This window comes from Meles meles, chromosome 1 (genome assembly GCF_922984935.1).
Source record: "Meles meles chromosome 1, mMelMel3.1 paternal haplotype, whole genome shotgun sequence".
NCBI classification, from domain to species: Eukaryota; Metazoa; Chordata; class Mammalia; order Carnivora; family Mustelidae; genus Meles; species Meles meles.
In genome coordinates this window covers 46673310-46693718 of record NC_060066.1, presented here as the reverse complement: position 1 = coordinate 46693718, position 20409 = coordinate 46673310, and positions in this window count along the sequence as shown.

Here is a 20409-nt window from a genome sequence, read left to right as displayed (position 1 = left end):
GTGTTCATCAAGGATATTGGTCTGTAATTCTCTTATTTGATGGGATCCTTGTCTGGTTTTGGGATCAAGGTGATGCTGGCTTCATAAAATGAGTTTGGAAGTTTTCCTTCCATTTCTATTTTTTGGAACAGTTTCAGGAGAATAGGAATTAGTTCTTCTTTAAATGCTTCATAGAATTCCCCTGGGAAGCGGTCTGGCCCTGGGCTTTTGTTTGTTTGGAGATTTTTGATGACTGTTTCAATCTCCTTACTGGTTATGGGTCTGTTCAGGTTTTCTATTTCTTCCTGGTTCAGTTGTGGTAGTTTATATATCTCTAGGAAAGCATCCATTTCTTCCAGATTGTCAAATTTTTTGGTGTAGAGTTGCTCATAGTATGTTCTTATAATTTTTGTATTTCTTTGGTGTTGGTTGTGATCTCTCTTCTTTCACTCATGATTTTATTAAGTTGGGTCCTTTCTCTTTTCTTTTTGATAAGTCTGGCCAGGGGTTTATCAATCTTATGAATTCTTTCAAAGAACCAGCTCCTAGTTTCATTGATTTGTTCTATTGTTTTTTGGTTTCTATTTCATTGATTTCTGCTCTGATCTTTATGATTTCTCTTCTCCTGCTGGGTTTAGGGTTTCTTTCTTGTTCTTTCTCCAGCTCCTTTACGTGTAAGGTTAGGTTGTGCACTTGAGACCTTTCTTGTTTCTTGAGAAAGGCTTGTACCGCTATATATTTTCCTCTCAGGACTGCCTTTGCTGTGTCCCACAGATTTTGAACCATTGTGTTTTCATTATCATTTGTTTCCATGAATTTTTTCAATTCTTCTTTAATTTCCTGGTTGACCCATTCATTCTTTAGAAGGATGCTATTTAGTCTCCATGTATTTGGGTTCTTTGCAAATTTCCTCTTGTGATTGAGTTCTAGCTTCAGAGCATTGTGGTGTGAAAATATGCAGGGAATGATCCCAATCTTTTTTGATACCGGTTGAGACCTGATTTAAGAACCAGGATGTGATCTATTCTGGAGAAAGTTCCATGTACACTAGAGAAGAATATATATTCTGTTGCTTTGGGATGGAATGTTCTGAATATATCTGTGATGTCCATCTGGTCCAGTGTGTCATTTATGGCCTTTATTTCCTTGTTGATCTTTTGCTTGGATGATCTGTCCATTTCAGTGAGGGTAGTGTTAAAGTCCCCTACTGCTATTGTATTATCGTCAATGCGTTTCTTTGAGTTTACTATTCATTGGTTTATATAGCTGGCTGCTCCCATATTAGGGGCTTAGATATTGAAAATTGTTAGATCTTCTTGTTGGACAGACCCTTTGAGAATGATATAGTGTCTCCTCATCTCTTATTATAGTCTTTGGCTTAAAATCTAATTTTTGGATAGCTTTCTTCTGATGCCCATTAGCATGGTAAATTGTTTTCCACCCCCTCACTTTAAATCTGGAGGTGTCTTCATGTCTAAAATGAGTTTCTTGTAGGCAACATATATTGTTTTTTTGTCCATTCTGATATCCTGTGTCTTTTGATTGGGGCATTTAGCCCATTTACATTCAGGGTAACTATTGATAGATATGAATTTAGTGCCATTGTATTGCCTGTAAGGTGACTGTTAGTGTATATTGTCTCTCTTCCTTTCTGATCTACTACTTTTAGGGTGTCACTTTGCTTAGAAGACCCCTTTCAATATTTCCTGTAGAGCTGGTTTGGTGTTTGCAAATTCTTTCAGTTTTTGTTTTTCCTGGAAGCTTTTTATCTCTCCTTCTATTTTCAATGATAACCAAACTGGATATAGTATTCTTGGCTGCATATTTTTCTCATTTAGTGCTCTGAATATATCATGCCAGTTCTTTCTGGCCTGCCAGGTCTCTGTGGATAAGTCTGCTGCCAATCTAATATTTTTACCATTGTATGTTACAGACTTCTTGTCCCAGGCTGCTTTCAGGATTTTGTCTTTGTCGCTAAGACTTGTAAATTTTACTATTAGATGATGGGGTGTGGACCTATTCTTATTGATTTTGAGGGGTTTCTCTGCACCTCCTGGATTTTGATGCTTGTTCCCTTTGCCATATTAGGGAAATTCTCTCCAAGAATTCCCTCCAATAGACCTTCTGCTCCCCTCTCTCTTTTTTCTTCTTCTGGAATCCCTATTATTCTAATGTTGTTTTGTCTTATGGTGTCACTTATCTCTCGAATTCTCCCCCCGTGGTCCAGTATTTGTTTGTCTCTCTTTTGCTCAGCTTCTTTATTCTCTGTCACTTGGTCTTCTATATCACTAATTCTTTCTTCTGCCTCATTTACCCTAGCAGTAAGAGCCTCCATTTTTTATTGCACCTCATTAATAGCTTTTTAAATTTCAACTTGATTAGATTTCAGTTCTTTTATTTCTCCAGAAAGGTTTTTATCTCTCCAGAAAGGGTTTCTCTAATATCTTCCATGCCTTTTTCGGGCCCAGCTAGAACCTTGAGAATCATCATTCTGAACTCTAGATCTGACATATTACCAATGTCCATATTGATAAGGTCCCTGCCTTCAGTACTGCTTCTCATTCTTTTTTTTGTGGTGAGTTTTTCTGCTTTGTCATTTTGTCCAGATAAGAATATATGAAGGAGCAAATAAAATACTAAAAGGGTGGCAAAGACCCCAGGAAAATGTGCTTTAACCAAATCAGAAGAGACCCCAAATCATGGTGTGGAGAAAGGGGATAAAAAGAAGTTCAGGAAAAAATTTTTAAAAGAAAAAAAAATAAAGAAAAAATATAAAAAAAGATATATATATATCTTTTTTTCTAATATATATATATTTTCTAATATATATACATATATATATTAGACTGGTGACTAGAACAGGGTCACCCACTTAATTTTGGGAGTATTTTGATTTTTTAGAAGAAACTATCTCCCAAAATTTTAAAGAATAAAAACATATATGAGGGTAAACATAATGAAGGGATGGAATATGCCTATAAAGATGAAAAAAAAATTTTTTAATTTCTAAAAAAGGAGTTGATAAAGTAAGTTGGTTGGAAGAATAAAGAAAAAGAAAGTGGAGAGAATTTGCTCAGGCTAGAGATTAAAACAAGCCCGGAGCTAGATTTAGGGTATATTTTGATCTATTAGAAGAAATTGTACCCCAAATAATTAAAAAAAAACCCTATGTGTATACAAAAAATAAAGTTAGATACAATGAAGGATAAAATATGACTAATAATAAAGGTTCAAAAAGATTATTTTTTTATGAAAGGTATTGTTAAGATATACTAGTTTAAAAATGTTAGAAGAGGAAATGGTAAAAGTTTAAAAAAATTTAGCAGAAGAAAAAAATTAAAATTAAAAAAAAATTAACTAACTGCAAGACTCAAGAATCATGGGGAGAAAGCCATGAATTCCATGCTTTGCTTTCTCCTCTTCTGGAAGTCCTCTATTCTCCTTGGTAAGTGAACTTGGTCTTGGCTGGATTTCTTATTGATCTTCTGGGGGAGGGGCCTGTTGTAGTGATTCTCAAGTGTCTTTGCCCGTGGCGGAATTGCACCGCCCTTAACAGGGGCCGGGCTAAGTAATCCCCTGGGGTTCGCTTTCAGGAGCTTTTGTCCCCTAAACGCTTTCAGTAGAATTCTGGAGGACAGGGATGAAAATGGCGGCCTCCCAATATAAAGCTCAGAGAAGCCGAGAGTTTGGGGTCCCACTTCTCAGGGATCCCTCAGAGAAAAGCGCCCAATCACTCCCGTATCCCTGGCCTCCGGCCGTGCTCCGAGCTCACCCAGCCTGTGACCGGTTCAAGGTAACCCCGATTTGAGAGCTCACGCCTCGGCTCTGTCTCTGTAGCCGGCTTCCCCACTCTAATACCTGCAAGCTCTGTGACACTTAGACACCCCCGATTCTTCTGTGACCCTGTGGGTCCTGGGGCCATGCTGACTCCGCGTGGGCTTCACCCTGGTTTAGCCTCTGGAGGGATGTCTCTCAGTGGAGCAGACTTTTAAAAGTCCTGATTTTGTGGTCCGTTATTCTGCTGCTTGCCGAGAGCCGGCTCCTCCCGCCATGGTCTATCTTCCCATTGCTTTGGGATCACTTCTCCACTGGTTCTACCTTTCAGAAATTGGTCAATTTTCTGTTCTTAGAATTTTTGCTCTTCTTCTCTTTGATCTCCTGTTGGATTTGTAGGTGTTTGCAATGGTTTGATAAGCTATCTAGCTGATCTCCTGCTAACTGATGTAGTCTCAGCCTGCTACTTCTCCACCATCTTGATTCCCCTTAAGACATTTTTTAAGACTTCCAAAACTGCAGAGAAAACTGTTCCACTTTTCAAGGTAAGATCCCAGAAGAGGAGGATCCCAGACCTCATTTCATCTGATCCCTTGAATTTAGCTAGATATCTATCAAATCATTCTCAACACCTATGAATTCAACCTGAAATGCAAGAATGGCTGGGATTCTACAAACAGAACAACAACCACGTGTTGTAAAGTAGGAGATGTGGAGAAGTGAATCTAAGGGGATATATATTGCAGGATAAATGGCAAGGGGAGGGATCCTCAGTAAGCCAGCTAACTGAAAGTGATATAGCCCTGGAGCACAAAATCAGAACTTTTTGAAGTCTGCTCCGGTGAGAGACTTTACTGCTTAAAAGGTGCTCAGGTGGTGAAGTGGGGCAGAATCCTACATGGAACAATGTGGCCTCAGGATCCCCAGTGTCACAAAAAGAACAGAGTTCCCTGAGCCAACAGAATTCCCAAGCAATTGAACAGGGAAACTGGCTATAGCCAGCGAGCCCAGGAGTAGGCAACAGCTCAGTTTGCCATAAACCCCAATCTGTGGCAGCATCAGGCAGCCACTCTCAATGTGGGAGTCCTGCAACCAGCAGGTCCACAGCAACCCTCTTCCCTAGGAGGATGGGGCCAGTTCACACTACAGAAATCTGCAAAGTTTGGCACATACAAAAATGAAGACTGCTTTTCCCTGCAGTTGTACAGAAGGGAGGGGGCTAGGATCTTTCAGCTCTGGAACTGGAGATCAGGGCACCATCACTTTTATTTTCATCCTCTAAAGTGGTGCAGAAAGCCTCAGGGAACAAAAGCCACATAGAAGAACCCAAAGCAGCTTACACTGAGTCTGGCTCCTGTCGAGGGGAAGGGCAACTCTGCCAAGGCAAAATACCTAAGGACCAGTGCAGGAGTCTCCTCCCCCAGAAGACCAGCTGGAACATCAGGTGACTACCAAGTTTACAGAACACACAGAACTGCAAAATTTCAACACTAGGGGAAAACAGCATATAGAATTAGAGGTTTTTTCCTCATGAGTATTTTATCTTTCAGTTTAAAATCTTCCTTTTTTTTCATTTTTTGATTAGTATTTTATTTTATTGTCCTTGTTTTTGTCTTTTTTTAAACTATCTTTTTTGTATTTATGTTTTATAGATATATTCATCTTTTGGCTTCCTTTCACTGTATTCAATTTTATTTTTCAATATACATATGTGTGTGTGTGTATATATACACAAAATATTTATATTTTATATTATATATAAACATATATAATAACATTTTTGTGTATATGTGTGTGTGTGTGTGTGTGTTGTGGTTTTTTTGGCTTTTTTTTTTTTTTTTTGCTTTTTGTACAATTTTGGGATTTAGTGTCTTCTAACTGACCAAAATATACCTAGGACCAAGTGGATAGCCCTGTTTTGTTCACCTGGGAGATTATATTCTCTCTTTTTTTCCCTTTTCTCTTTCTCTTTTTCTTTCCTCTTTTGGTTTCTGACCTCTTTGATTTTGTCTAGTGTGTATTTCACTTGGATCATAGTTGATATTTTTTATTTTGTTCTCTCATTCATGCATTTGTCTCTGGGAAAAGAATGACTAGAAGGAGGAATTCACAACAAAAGAAAGAACCAGAGGTACTATTCTGCCATAGATAAATCCATATGGACGTAAGTAAAATGTCAAAGCTAGAATTCAGGATAATGATTATAAAATTACTAGGTGAACTTGAAAAAAAGCATAAAAGACACTAGAGAATCTCTTAGCATAGAAATAAAATCTAACTGGGCTGAAATTAAAAATGTTTTAACTGAGATGCAGTCTAAAATAGATGTTCTAACAGCTAGGATAAATGAGGCAAAAGACAGAGTCAGTGACATAGAAGACAAGATGGTGAATAGAGAGGAAGACAAGGAAAAGAGAGAAAAACAACTAATGGACCATAAGGGGAGGCTTCAAGAAATCAGCGATACCATAAAGCAAAAAAGTATTAGAATTACTGGGGTCCCTGAGGAAAAAGAAAGAGAGAGAGGGGCAGAAGGTATATTTGAGCAAATTATAGTTAAGAACTTCCCTAATCTGGGGAAGGAGTCAGGTATCCAAGTCCAGGAGGTAGAGAGAACTCAAATCAAAATCAATAAAAATGGATCAACACCCTGACATATAATAATGAAACCTGCAAATCTTAGAAATAATGAGAAAATCCTGAAGGCATCTCAAGGCAAGAGCTCCTTAGCCTACAATCGTAGAAACATTAGACTGGTAGTATCGACAGAGACCTGGCAGTCCAGAAAGGACTGGCATGATATATTCAGGGTACTACATGAGAAAAACATGCAGCCAAGAATACTGTATATAGCAAGTCTGTCATTCAGAATGGAAGGAGAGAAAAAGAACTTCTGAAACAAACAGCAATTAAAAGAATTTGTGATCACTAAACCATCCCTGCAAGAAATATTAAAGGGGATCCTGTAAACAAAGAGAGAGCCCAAAGGTAACATAGGCCAGAAAGAAACAGAGACAATCTACAGAAACAGGAACTTTATAGGTAACACAATGGACTAAATTCATATCATTCAGTAGTTACTCTGAATATAAATGGTCTAAATGCTCCAATCAAAGAACACAGGGTATCATGTTGGATTTAAAAAAAAAAAAAAGCAAGATTCATCTATATGCTGTCTAAGAGACTAATTTTAGACCTAATGTTACCTCCAGATTGAAAGCGAGGGTGTGGAGAACAATTTATCATGCTAATGGACATCAAAAGAAAATTGGGATAGCCATCCCCATATCAGACAAATTAGATTTTAAACCAAAAACCATAGGAATGAAGAGGGACACTATATCATACTTAAAGGTTCTATCCAACAAGTGGATCTAATAATTGTAAATACTTATGCTCCCAACTTGGGAGCAGCCAATTATACCAACCAATTAATAACCAAATTAAAGAAACACATTGATAATAATACAATAATACTAGGGGACTTCAACACCTCACTCAAAGCAATGGACAGATCACCTAAGCAGAAGATCAACAAGGAAATAAAGACTTTAAATGACACACTGGACCAGATGGAACTCACAGATATATACAGAGCATTCCATACTAAAGCAATAGTATACACATTCTTCTTGAGTGCACCTGGTACATTTTCCAGAATAGATCATATACTAGGTCAAAATCAGGTCTCAGCTGGTACCAAAAGATTGGGATTATTCCCTGCATATTTTCCCACCACAATGCTTTAAAACTGGAACTCAATCACAAGAGGAAATTTGGAAAGAATTCAAACATCTGGAGATTAAAAATCATCCTATTAAAGAATGAATGGATCAATTGGCAAACTAAAGAAGAATTTTTAAATTTTATGAAAATAAATGAAAATGAAAACACAACTGTTCAAAACCTTTGGAATACAGCAAAGGTGGTCCTCAGGGAGAAGTACATAGCAATACCAGACTTTCTCAAAAAAATTGAAAAGTCTCAAATACACAAGCTAACCTTATACCTAAAGAAGCTAGAGAAAGAAAAGCAAATAAAGCCTAAGCCAAGCAGGAGAAGAGAAATAATAAAGATTAGAGCATAAAGCAATGAAATAGAAACCAAAAGAAGAGTAGAATAGATCACTGAAACTAGAAACTAGTTCTTTGAAGAATTAATATGATTGATAAACCCCTGGCCAGAATAATCAAAAAGAAAAGAGAAAGGACCCAAATTAATAAAATCATGAATGAAAGAGGAGAGATCACAACCAAGACCAAAGAAATACAAATAATTATAAGAACATGTTATAAGCAACTATATGCCAGCAAATTAGATAATCTGGAAGAAATGGATGCATTCCTAGAAACTTATAAACTACCAGAACTAAAACAGGAAGAAATAGAAAACTTGAACATAACCAGCAAAGAAATTGAAGCAGTAATCAAAAATGTCCCAAAAAACAAGAGCCAAGGGCCAGATGGCTTCCAGGGGAATTCTACCAAACATTTAAAGAAGAAAAATACTCATTCTTCAGAAGCTGTTCTAAAAAATAGAAATGGAAGGAAAACCTCCAAACTCTTTCTATGAAGCCAACATTACCTTGATCCCGAAACCAGACAGAGACACCACCAAAAAGGAGAATTACAGACCAATATACCAGATGAACATGAATGCAAAAATTCTCACTAAAATACAAGCCAATAAGATCCAGCAGTTCATTAGAAAGATTATTTTCACAGGACGCCTGGGTGGCTCAGTGGGTTGAGCCTCTGCCTTCGGCTTGGGTCATTATCTCAGAGTCCTGGGATCTAGTCCCACATCGGGCTCTCTGCTCAGCAGGGAGCCTTCTTACTCCTCTCTCTCTGCCTGCCTCTCTGCCTACTTCTGATCTCTCTCTGTCAAATAAATTTTAAATACATAAATAAGTAAATAAATAAATAAATAAGATTATTCACCATGATCAAGTGGGATTTATTCCTGGACTGCGAGTTTGGTTCAACATCCACAAATCAATCAATGTGACACGCTACATAAATAAAAGAAAGGACAAGAACCATATGATCCTCTCAATAGATGCAGAAAAGGCATTTGACAAAGTAGAGCATCCCTTCTTGACTAAAACTCTTCACAGTGTATGGTTAGAGGGAACATACCTCAATATCCAAAAAAAAAAAAAAAAGCCATATACAAAAATCCCACAGCAAATATCATTCCCAATGGGGAAAAACTGAAAGCTTTTCCCTAAGGTCAGGAACACAGCAGGGATGTCCACCATCACTACTGCTGTATAACATAGTACTAGAAGTCCTAGCCTCAGCAATCAGACAACAAAAAGAAATAAAAGGCATCTGAATTGGCAAAGAAGTCAAACTCTCACTCTTCACAGATGATATGATACTCTATGTGGAAAAACCAAAAGACTCCACCCCAAAATTGCTAGATCTCATACAGGAATTCAGCAACACGGCAGAATATAAGATCAATACACAGAAATCATTTGCATTTCTATACATTAACAATGAGAAAGAAGAAAGAGAAATTAAGGAACTGATACCATTTATAATTGCATCAAAATCTATATGAATAAACCTAACTAAAGAGGTAAATGATCTGGACTCTACAAACTACAGAACACTTATGAAAGAAATTGAGGAAGACACAAAGAAATGAAAAAAATACCCCATGCTCATGTTTGGAAGAAAAAAAAATGTTAAAATGTCTATGCATCCCAGAAAAAACTATACATTCAGGGAAATCCCTATCAAAATACCATCAACTTTTTTCACAGAGCTGGAACAAATAATCCTAAAATTTGTACAGACCCAGAAATGACCCCAAACTGCCAAATAATGTTGAAAAAGAAAACCAAAGCTGGCAGCATTACAATTATGGACTTCAAACTACATTACAAAGCCACAGTCATCAAGACAATAAGGTACTGCCACAAAAAAGGATACAGAGATTAATGGAACAGAATAGAGAACCCATAAATGGGTTCAACTCTATGGTCAACTAATCTTTGACAAAGCAGGAAAGAATATCCAATAGAAAAAGGATAGTCTCTTTGATAAATGGTTATGGAAAATTTGGACATCCACATGTAGAAGAATAAAACTGGACCATTTTTGTACACTATACACACAAATAGACTCAAGATGGATGAAAGATCTAAATGTGAGACAGGAATATAGGCAGCAATCTCTTTGACCTTGGCCACAGCTACTTCTTGCTAGACACATCTCCAAACATAAGGGAACAAAAGCAAAAATGAGCTATCAGGACTTCATCAAGATAAAAAGCTTCTGCACAGCAAAGGAAACAATCAACAAAACTAAAAGGTAATCTACAGAATGGTAGAAGATATTTGCAAATGACATGAGATAAAGGGCTAGTATCCAAAATCTATAAAGAACTTACGAAACTCAACACCCAAAAATCAAATGATCCAGTCAAGAAATGGGTAGAAAACATGAACAAATATTTTTCCAAAGAAGACATACAAATGGCCAACAGACCCATGAAAAAAAATGTTCCACCTCACTTGGCATCAGGGAAGTACAAACCCAAACCACAGTGAGATACAACTCAGAATGGCTAAGATTAACAAAACAGGTTGTGCACTACAGCTGAAACTAATGAGGTACTATATGTCGGCTAACTGAATTTAAATTTTAAAAATGACAATTTTTTGAAATTAAATTAACAAGATAGGAAACAATAAATGTTGGTGAGGATGCAGAGAAAAGGGAACTGTCCTATACTGTTGGTGGGAATGCAAGTTGGTACAGCCACTCTGGAAAACAGTATAGAGCTTCCTCAAGAAGTAAAAATAGAGCTACCCCCAAACCCAGCAATTGCACTACTAGGTATTTACCCCAAAGATACAAATGTATTGACCCAAAGGGTCATGTGCACCCCAATGTTTTTAGCAGCAATGTCCACAATAGCCAAACTGTGCAAAAAGCCAAGATCAATGGGTGACTGGATAAAGAAGATGTGGTATATATAAAATGGAATATTACTCAGCCATCAGAAATGATGAATACTTAGAATTTACATCAATGTGGATGGAACTGGAGAGTATTATGCTAGGCAAAATAAGTCAATCAGAGAAAACAATTATATGATTTCATTAATATGTAGAATATAAGAAACAGTGCAGAGGATATAGGGGAAGGGAGGGAAAACTGAATGAGAAGTCATCAGAGAGGGAGAAAAACCATGATAAACGTAACTATAGGAAACAAACTGAGGGTTGCTGGAAGTGAGATGAATAGAAGGATGGGGAAATTGGGTGATGGGCATTAAGGAGGGCATGTGATGTGATGAGCACTGGGTGTTATACACAACTGGTGAGTTACTGAACACCTCATCTGAAACTAATGATAGACTATATCTTGGCTAATTCAATCTAAATAAAAATTAATTAATTAGCTACCTAATTAATTTAAAATAAATAAATAAGGGGAAAAGAGAAAAGAAAACTTCCAGACTAGAAACACTGATTTTACAGGTTGGGGTGGCCCCCCTCACTGGAGTTTGGAATGTTTGGAGACCTCCTGTTAGAGTGAAATCAAACTTGTTTTCCAATGTCTTTAATATGCATTGTGATATTCTATGCAGTGCATCCCAAATCCGAATGACCACATACAATATTCTTTTTGATGAATAACTTATGGGACACTTTGGGACAAAGTCGCCCCCATGCGACATTATTTTTAAGTAAATATGATGTGTATATCATTTCATTTTGGCAGGTCTGAGATGCTATGACGTGTATTATAGAAGCTCTGCAAACAACCATATATCTACTAAGAATTCTTTCCCAAATAATGACGAAGGTTAAACTTTAGTATGTGTTGGTCCATATTCGTTTCTCAGCTCTGTATGGGAAGTAATACTCTTAAATTTCTATAGTGCACACAAATATAAGAAGAAAATTACCTCCCAGATGCTTCAATCTTCCTGACACTGGCCAGGAAGTGCTTTCTGCCTATCCATTGGTCTATCCAGTGTATCCAGTATGCTTTGTGTACTTCTTATAATCTACACATTATTGCCTCCTTCAGTCATGCCTCCTGATAGTCTATTTCCTCTTCTAAATATTATCATGGAAAAGAAATGCCTTTAACATTAAATTTCTTCTTTAGTGAAATCAAAATACCATAAATAATTCCTAATTCTCTTTTGGAATTTTTTTTAATTTATTTATTTTTTTCAGCATAACAGTATTCATTGTTTTTGCACAACACCCAGTGCTCCATGCAATACGTGCCCTCCCTATTACCCACCACCTGTTCCCCCAACCTCCCACCCCCGACCCTTCAAAACCCTCAGGTTGTTTTTCAGAGTCCATAGTCTCTTATGGTTTGCCTCCCCTTCCAATTTTTTTTTTATAAACATATAATGTATTTTTATCCCCAGGGGTACAGGTCTGTGAATCGCCAGGTTTACACACTTCACATAACTGCTCTTCTTCTTTTTTTTTTTTTAAGATTTTATTTATTTATTTGACAGAGAGAGAGATCACAAGTAGGCAGAGAGGCAGGCAGAGAGAGAGGAAGAAGCAGGCTCCCCGCAGAGCAGAGAGCCCGATGCGGGGCTCAATCCCAGGACCCTGAGATCATGACCTGAGCCGAAGGCAGTGGCTTAATCCACTGAGCCACCCAGCATAACTGCTCTTCTTAATGTCCATCACCCAGTTACCCCATCCTCCTACCCACCTCCCCTCCAGTAGCCCTGTTTGTTCCTGTAGTTAAGAGTCTCTTACAGTTTGTCTCCCTCTCAGTTTTCCTCTTATTTTTCCTTCCCTTTCCCTAGGTGCATCTGTTTAGTTTCTCAAATTCCATATGAGTGAAATCATATGATGTCTTTCTCTGACTTATTTCACCTAGTTCCATTCACATCATTGCAAATAGCAAGATTTCATTCATTTTGGCCACTGAGTAATATTACACACACACACACACACACACACACACACACACACACACACACACAGATAGATATGCATGCCACATTTTCTTTACCCATTCATCAGCCAATGGATATCTGGGCTCTTTCCATATTCTGGCCATTGAAGGAAACAAAGTTTTTTAAAATCTTGTTTTAAATTTTCCATGTTCCCTTCTTTTCTTGTTGCCTGTCATCTGACTCTGTGTTCTATTGACACTACACACCTACACACACACACACACACACACACACACACACACACAGATACTTCATTTTATACTAAGTTAGGGAGTATACCTCTTCATCATATCTGCCCTTGGGTTTCAATATGGTACCACTTTTTTACACTTTCAATAATTTTTTGTCAGTAGATTCTCTCTCAAAGAGAGAGAAAGAGAACTAACTAAAATTTATCAAGTATTTACTACTCAATATTTATTACTATTATTTATTGTGTGCATATATATATACACATATATATGTGAATTTTCATAAATATATGTGTGCCACACATACTTCTGTGGCAGACAGTTTGTTGCCTCCCCCAAATGGCACCTCTTCATGCTTCTTCCTTGCTATTAGAATCAAGCTGCAGTTCAGGTATCAAGGTAGCCCTTCAATTCAGAGAAGGTAGACCTGGTCCTTTGTCTATATGGCAAAGTCTGAACAATGAGATAGAAGAGGAACTCTGATGGGGAAAGGAAAGCTTCTGGGGAATACTTTCCTCTCTCATATTGAGGTAGGCATGGGAAGAGTGTCTTGCCTTTGACATGATGCCCAGATCCCTGTAGCTACATTGTCATCATAAAGACAAAACCAAGTAAATCACTGAGACATGGATTCAGAGCCACATATTAAGGCAAAAAGAAACAATGTCAGAAATGGCCCTAATTCCTGATATGTAAGGAAAAAAGAAAGTCCTGTTATTTCACACATGACTAGTAAAAGCAGTTTCTTAAAGCCTAAAAGTATTTCTAACTGATATCACTCTTCTCCATGTGAAATAAAATCTTACCATTTGTTCAACAATTTCGGGTTTCAGTGAGCATGAGGAAGAGCATTTTGGAGGGCTAGGGACTTTCCCTGGGGCCATGATGTCACAGCACATAAGTACTATGTCTTTTACGACTTCTCTAAGGTCATTTATCTTACTATTGCATCTGCCTGTTCTCTGCATATGTTTGGTGAGCTAGGTCTTAAACCCTATAGCATGGAGAAGAACTCTCAGAGAAGTGGCAATTTTCTGCAAACAACAATGTTAAAAAAGACAGAGTAACAAACAAAGCCAGGTTCTGCAAACAGTGAGTAAAGGCCACATACTCAAGACCACCAGAGCTGTCTGTGCACAACTCATCTAGGGAGGAGAACAAATTATATTTAACTCTATTCAGCCCCATCTGAACAGAAGCAGCTGATTAAGATGAACAGCATCATTCCCAAGCACAAAGAACTCACACAAGGCTCATTCTGATATGTTTGAAAAACAAGGTGAAAGCATACTAGAGCATTTACTGAACATGTGCTTCTAAGCCAAATGATCCTCCACCGAGAGCTGCATTCCAGCTTGCTGCTATTTTAAACAAAAATTAAAATGTGGATAAAATATGTCACAGAAAAAGCTGTAAAGCTGTAATAAATCACTCAGAAAGCACAATTCATAAAAATTTGCTTACATGAGCATTATGTTAGTAATTTAGCTGTGGATCTTCTTGACAGGTAGACACTATTGGATGCATGATTCAAAGAAGAAAAATAAAGACTTACACTGATACTAACCAAGTGTGCTCAGAACTTAGCAGAATAGCAAGATGCACTAGCAGCACACTTACCACAGGGGAGCCAACTCCAATGAGGCCCATTAATATACACTGTCTGAATCATCAGCCATGAGAACAATGGTTCCCACTGAATAGACTCTATTATATCTTGGGACAAATTAGTAAAAAAAAAAAATTGCTGCCTTTATAGGGTATATATATGCAAAAAATCTAAGATTATGAAATAAGTGTTTGAGAAAGGATAAACTGAAGACCTGGTTCTTCCATTTACTACTGTATATCACCATGAGAATGGCTTCACCACTCAGCTTCCATTTCCTCAGTTGATATCCTGCTGCATTTAATCACAATTTGAAATTTTCTAATTTATCTATGTTTTTGTCCATCTCCCTCAGTAGAATACAAGCTGCAAATAGAAGGATTGCACATGTCTCAGTCTCTACAGGATCCTTACTACCTAACACAGGGCCTGGACCTATTATAGATATGCCAAAAAAAAACACTGAATAGTTAAATAAAACCTTATAAATACAACCAAATTCCTAAGATTGTTTTAAGAGCTAAATGAGACACTATGCAGGAATTCCAGTTGTTTCTGCAAAATGTAGAGTATTATAAAAAGTAATATTAGCAAGACAATGGTCTCAATCAAGTCATCCTGAATATACAAAAAGTAAAACTACATTACACATAACTAGTATCATTGAGTTACTCAACCTCTTGATGCCACAGATGGACATTCTAAAACGGAGACAGCCTACTGCATCTTAATGTGAGAATAAAATAAAATAATGTGTGGTAGACTAAATAATGGCCCCCAAAGTCCTGATCTCTGGAATCTGTGATTTATCCAAGTGGGCTCAATGTAATCACAAAGGTCCTTTTCAGGGGGGCATAAGAGGATCCAGAGTTAGCAGAGAAGGCAATGTATGGTAGAAGCAGAGCCTGGAGTGACACTTTGAAGACAGAGGAAGGGGTCACAAGTCAATAACAGAAGCAGCCACCGAAAGCTGAAATAGGCAAGGAATTATAATCTCCCCCTTCAGAGCCTCCAGAAGAAAACCTGCCTTGTGATTCCTTGACATTAGCCCAGGGAAACTGATTTCAGACTTTGGGCCTTCAGAACTGTAAGACAATAAATATGTATCATTTTAAGTCACTACATGTCTAGTAATTTTTTATAAGAAAAATAAGAAATTAACACAAGTATGTTGAGTTAGTTTTGGCTGTGAATCAGCACACAAGAACAGTGCATTAGGGTTTTTTTGTTTTGTTTTGTTTTGTTTTTAAATTTATTTATTTTTTCAGCGTAACAGTATTCATTGCTTTTGCACCACACCCAGTGCTCCATGCAACATGTGCCCTCTCTATTACTCTCCACCTGGTTCCCCAACCTCCCACCCCCCGCCCCTTCAAAACCCTCAGGTTCTTTTTCAGAGTCCATAGTCTCTCATGGTTCATCTCCCCTTCCAGTTTCCCTCAACTCCCTCTCCTCTCCATCTCCCCATGTCCACCGTGTTCTTTGTTATGCTCCACAAATAAGTGAGACCATATGATATTTGGCTCTCTCTGCTTGACTTATTTCGTTCAGCATAATCTCTTCCAGTCCCGTCCATGTTGCTACAAAAGTTAGGTATTCATCCTTTCTGATGGAGGCATAATACTTCATCGTGTATATGTACCAGATCTTCCTTATCCATTTGTCCGTTGAAGGGCATCTTGGTTCTTTCCACAGTTTGGCGGCCGTGGCCATTGCTGCTATAAACATTGGGGTACAGATGGCTCTTCTTTTCACTACATCTGTATCTTTGGGGTAAATCTCAGTGTATTAGGGTTTTATGTCTGAAGGAACAGTATGAAGGGATTGTTGCATTCAAAGGAGCAGTGTACCAGCCACTGAATGATATAATTTTAAAATAATTAACTGCTTGGGACTTTGATGTTATTAGAAGACTACTGCTAGAATAAATATTAACCCTCACTTCTCTGACAAACACATTTTGAAGTTATAATTAAGGCCTACATATGTTATAGTACATGTTTTTTACATTGGCTCATTTAGTTCTTGCAACATCCCCTTGTGGTTGGTATCACTGTCCCCATTTTCTGTATAAGAAAACTGTAGTTTAGAGGGATCAAGTAACTTGCCCAAGGAACACATATAGAGCTGGAGACCAATTATTTTTATGGCAACTTGGCTTTGGAATCATGAAGATTTCTGCAGATCAAGCTGAGAGCAATAAGGAAAAATTGCTTCATCCTGCTTCCTGCCGTATCATTGGTTGCCTGGGGACATCTCACACACTCTATTTCTATTGTAACCATATAGAACAAAATGAAATTGGACTTCTGCCTAGAGTGAAAGAGTCTCACTCTGAAGTGTCAAAGATTACAGATTTCTCTATCAACATTAACTTGCCAGACATTTAATTAGATATAGAACCTTTACTCTGCTCCACAGATAAGCTTTAAAACAGGAATAAAACTACCAGCAAACAGATTCATTCTTTTTTACTTTATGAGGGACAGTCTGGGTTGGATGAACTTTGAAATAATTTATCCTTTTCCTGGTCTCTCCCCGTTTTTATACATGTGTAAAGATGGGGTTAACTTGCTGCTGATCTGTGACAGCTCTATGGTTATCTCCAGGCACCCCCTGCAACCATGGATCTGATAAGGATGGCCAAGATAGGGCTGAAATATACTAGTTGGTCATTTGTAAGGTGCTCTTTAAATTAATAAAGTCCCTTGGAAGCATCTTGTACCAGCTTACACATTGCTTATTGAAAATTTACAGACCAGTGTTATACACTTGACTCATCTGATTGCACAACCGCGTTTGGGCTATGTGACCTGCAGGATATAAAAGATTCCTCAGTAAACTTAAACCATGGCTTCACAAAACTTGCTGGATTGTGATCCAGAGACTAGCTGTGTCCTGTGCAACTGAAAGAGGACCCTAAAAGCTACACCTGAATATCTCAAATATCCTTGATCTTTGCCTGGGCTATGTTTCTCCTTTTGCTGTTTTGAGTCCTTTCTCTTTATGAAAAGTTTGTGAAAGTATACTTTGTGGAGTCTTGTGAGTCCTTGCAACTATATGACCCTATGTAATTGCTGCAGTATATATTCTGGCCCACTATAACAGAGCCCAGAAAACCAATGGATTTTGTCACTTTTAAGAAAGTGAAGGTGAACAGTGCATTTCAAGTACATCTAGGGTTTAAAACCTGTCACCCAGTTCTAGGACTTCAAAGGCACTTTCCTTTAATTTATTGGCTCTTTCTCAAACATTTAGTGTGTACTGACTATGTGCAAACACATATCAACAATTCACAGGCACACTGACCTATCCCTTGTCTCTACAAATCTCTGAACAAAACATACACTGTGTTTGAAGTCCAGTGTCATGTGATTAACCTCAATAACATTTTGAACCTACCCCAGAAACAAATGGTAGACCATTTAACCTGATGAACTGTATTCTACGCAAGGAAGTAGATCTATTACTTTTAGAAATTTCAAGCTCTTTCTTTTTGTATTTGGTGTCTAAATGTTTTTTAATATGTATGATTGAGAAATGAGGGCCAAGCTTCCATTATTTCCTATGAATTATATTTTCTGAAAATCTGTTTCATTTCAACCAAATTAAAGAGTAGTAGCTAATCAGTAACATCTTAAAATGAGGACCAAATTTTGCTCATACCCAAACAACATATCTTATATCTTATATCTTATCTTATATCTTACCCATCTTTAAAATGTGAATACTAGGGCACCTGGGTGGCTGAGTTGGTTGAGCAACAGCCTTCGGCTCAGGTTGTGATCCCGGAGTCCTGGGATGGAGTCCCGCCTTGGGCTCCCAGCTTCACGGGGAGTCTGCTTCTCCCTCTGACCTTCCGCCTTCTCAAGCTCTCTCTCACTGTCCCTCTCTCAAATAAATAAACACAAATCTTTAAAAAAAATGTGAATACTACCAATATTTGGGGCACCAAGTAATAGCACATCCTGTCACCAAAGGATAATTTTGCTGACTTAGTGGCCTGTGGAAACAAACTATCAGAGTAGTGGATCCTGTAGGTTGTTCTCAGGATACAAGGTATTTCTATTCACCAGGGGTTAGACATACATTAGTTCTCTTCTCTCTTCAAGCCATGTGGCTTATTTACACATTCATTTTGGAACTCCAGGCTAGTGAGAGTAAACTGCATTTTTAGCCCTTCAAATCATGTTCTTTCTTTTGTTGTTGGGTCATTGTACATACCTTTTTCCTCTACCTAGACTACTTGCCCTTTCTCTTTATCTCCCTTGTCATTCTTCCAAATTACTTAGCCCACAACTTCTTATACTTTAGACCTCAGCATAGGCACATTTCCTCCAGAATGTCTTTTTGACTCCTCAGACCAGATGAAAGACCTCAGTCTTATAAACTCCAGTGTGTTCCTCCACTTCCCCTTTCAGAATATTATCACTTTCTTGCAATTAGCTATTCAATCTTCTGGCTTCACCCTATAAAATGTAAGTCTCATCAAGTTTACACTGTTGAAGATTAGTACCTAGGATAATTCTGGACAAATGGCCTTAAATGTGTTCATTTGTAATCTCTCCAAGGTTTCTTACCCGTTCATGGAGGTCCTCTACGTTTATCAGTCTGAGGTTATTTTAGTAACAGTGCTATCAAAAACATGAAACTGTATCAGATTGCATACATGTGCATTTATATGCATAGATGCTATTAGAAAGGTAATCTAAATAACTTTTTGCTTTGACAAGTGATAATGGGGGACCGCTTCCATAACTATAAAATCTGAATACCCCATTCTCACCCTCTAACCCCCACTTTTATCACTCATTATCCCGAAACCAGTGCTGACATACCTTCATCTTACTTTTCAACAAAACATTTCCCTTTTGTTCAGTGTCTATCCCCGTCAAAAAAAACAAGAAAGTTTTTGTATCATTTCCATGCTAAAAAAAAAAAAAAAAAAAAAAAAACCTTTAAATATTTACATATCAGTAACTCAGTTTATCATATATATTTGGACCACTTTGATGATTTTTTAGATTTAAAAAAATAGATTTTCAAGGGAGTTCACTGTTAACATAAAACTATCATAAAACTACAAGGTCAAAATCTGACCCGTGGAAATAATACTCTGTGATAATAACTACTTTGGGTAGTAATAGTTAACTTTGATTGAGTGCTTCCTATGTGCCAGGTTCTATGCTAAATACTCCATAAAAATTTTCTCATTTAATCCCCATAAAAAATCTATGAAATAGGTACTTGCTCTCCTCATTTTAAAAATTAGAAAATTAAGACTCAAGGAGAATTAAGGAATTCATCTAAGACCACCCCATTAATAGAGAGCAGATCTGGGCCTCGAACCAATCTAACTCTACAGACCATCTGATTACCATCTGATTACCATTAGTACTTCTCCAATATAAGAAAAATCAAAGTTTAGAACTTCTGCCTAACCAAATGAGTTTATCAGTTTTACAATGAGTTTTACCTCTGGTGGCTGGATATCTTATGAAAATATATAAATTTTAATGATTTTTACTGCATATGTCCCTGTAAAAAAAATATTTCAACCACAAACAATTCATGACACAGGTTGGCAACTACTAGAACTACAGTTCTTGCTTCCATATGAATTTATTAATAGAAGCATGATGCCATTAAGTACTAACACTGAATCATCACTTGGTTCCTTTAAAAAAAACTTTATGGAATTTTTAAGAGAGTACACATTTCTATTGCAGCAACATTTGCTGGCCTAGGAATGTCTGAAAGTGTTTAATGAGTAATTTTAACCAACTCAAAATTTTCCACCTTTTTAGCAGATGTAGTAAATAATAAGTGAAACCTATGTATGCATCATGCCAAATCCTTTTTATGTTATAAAATAGAATTAGCAACTTCACATAGAAA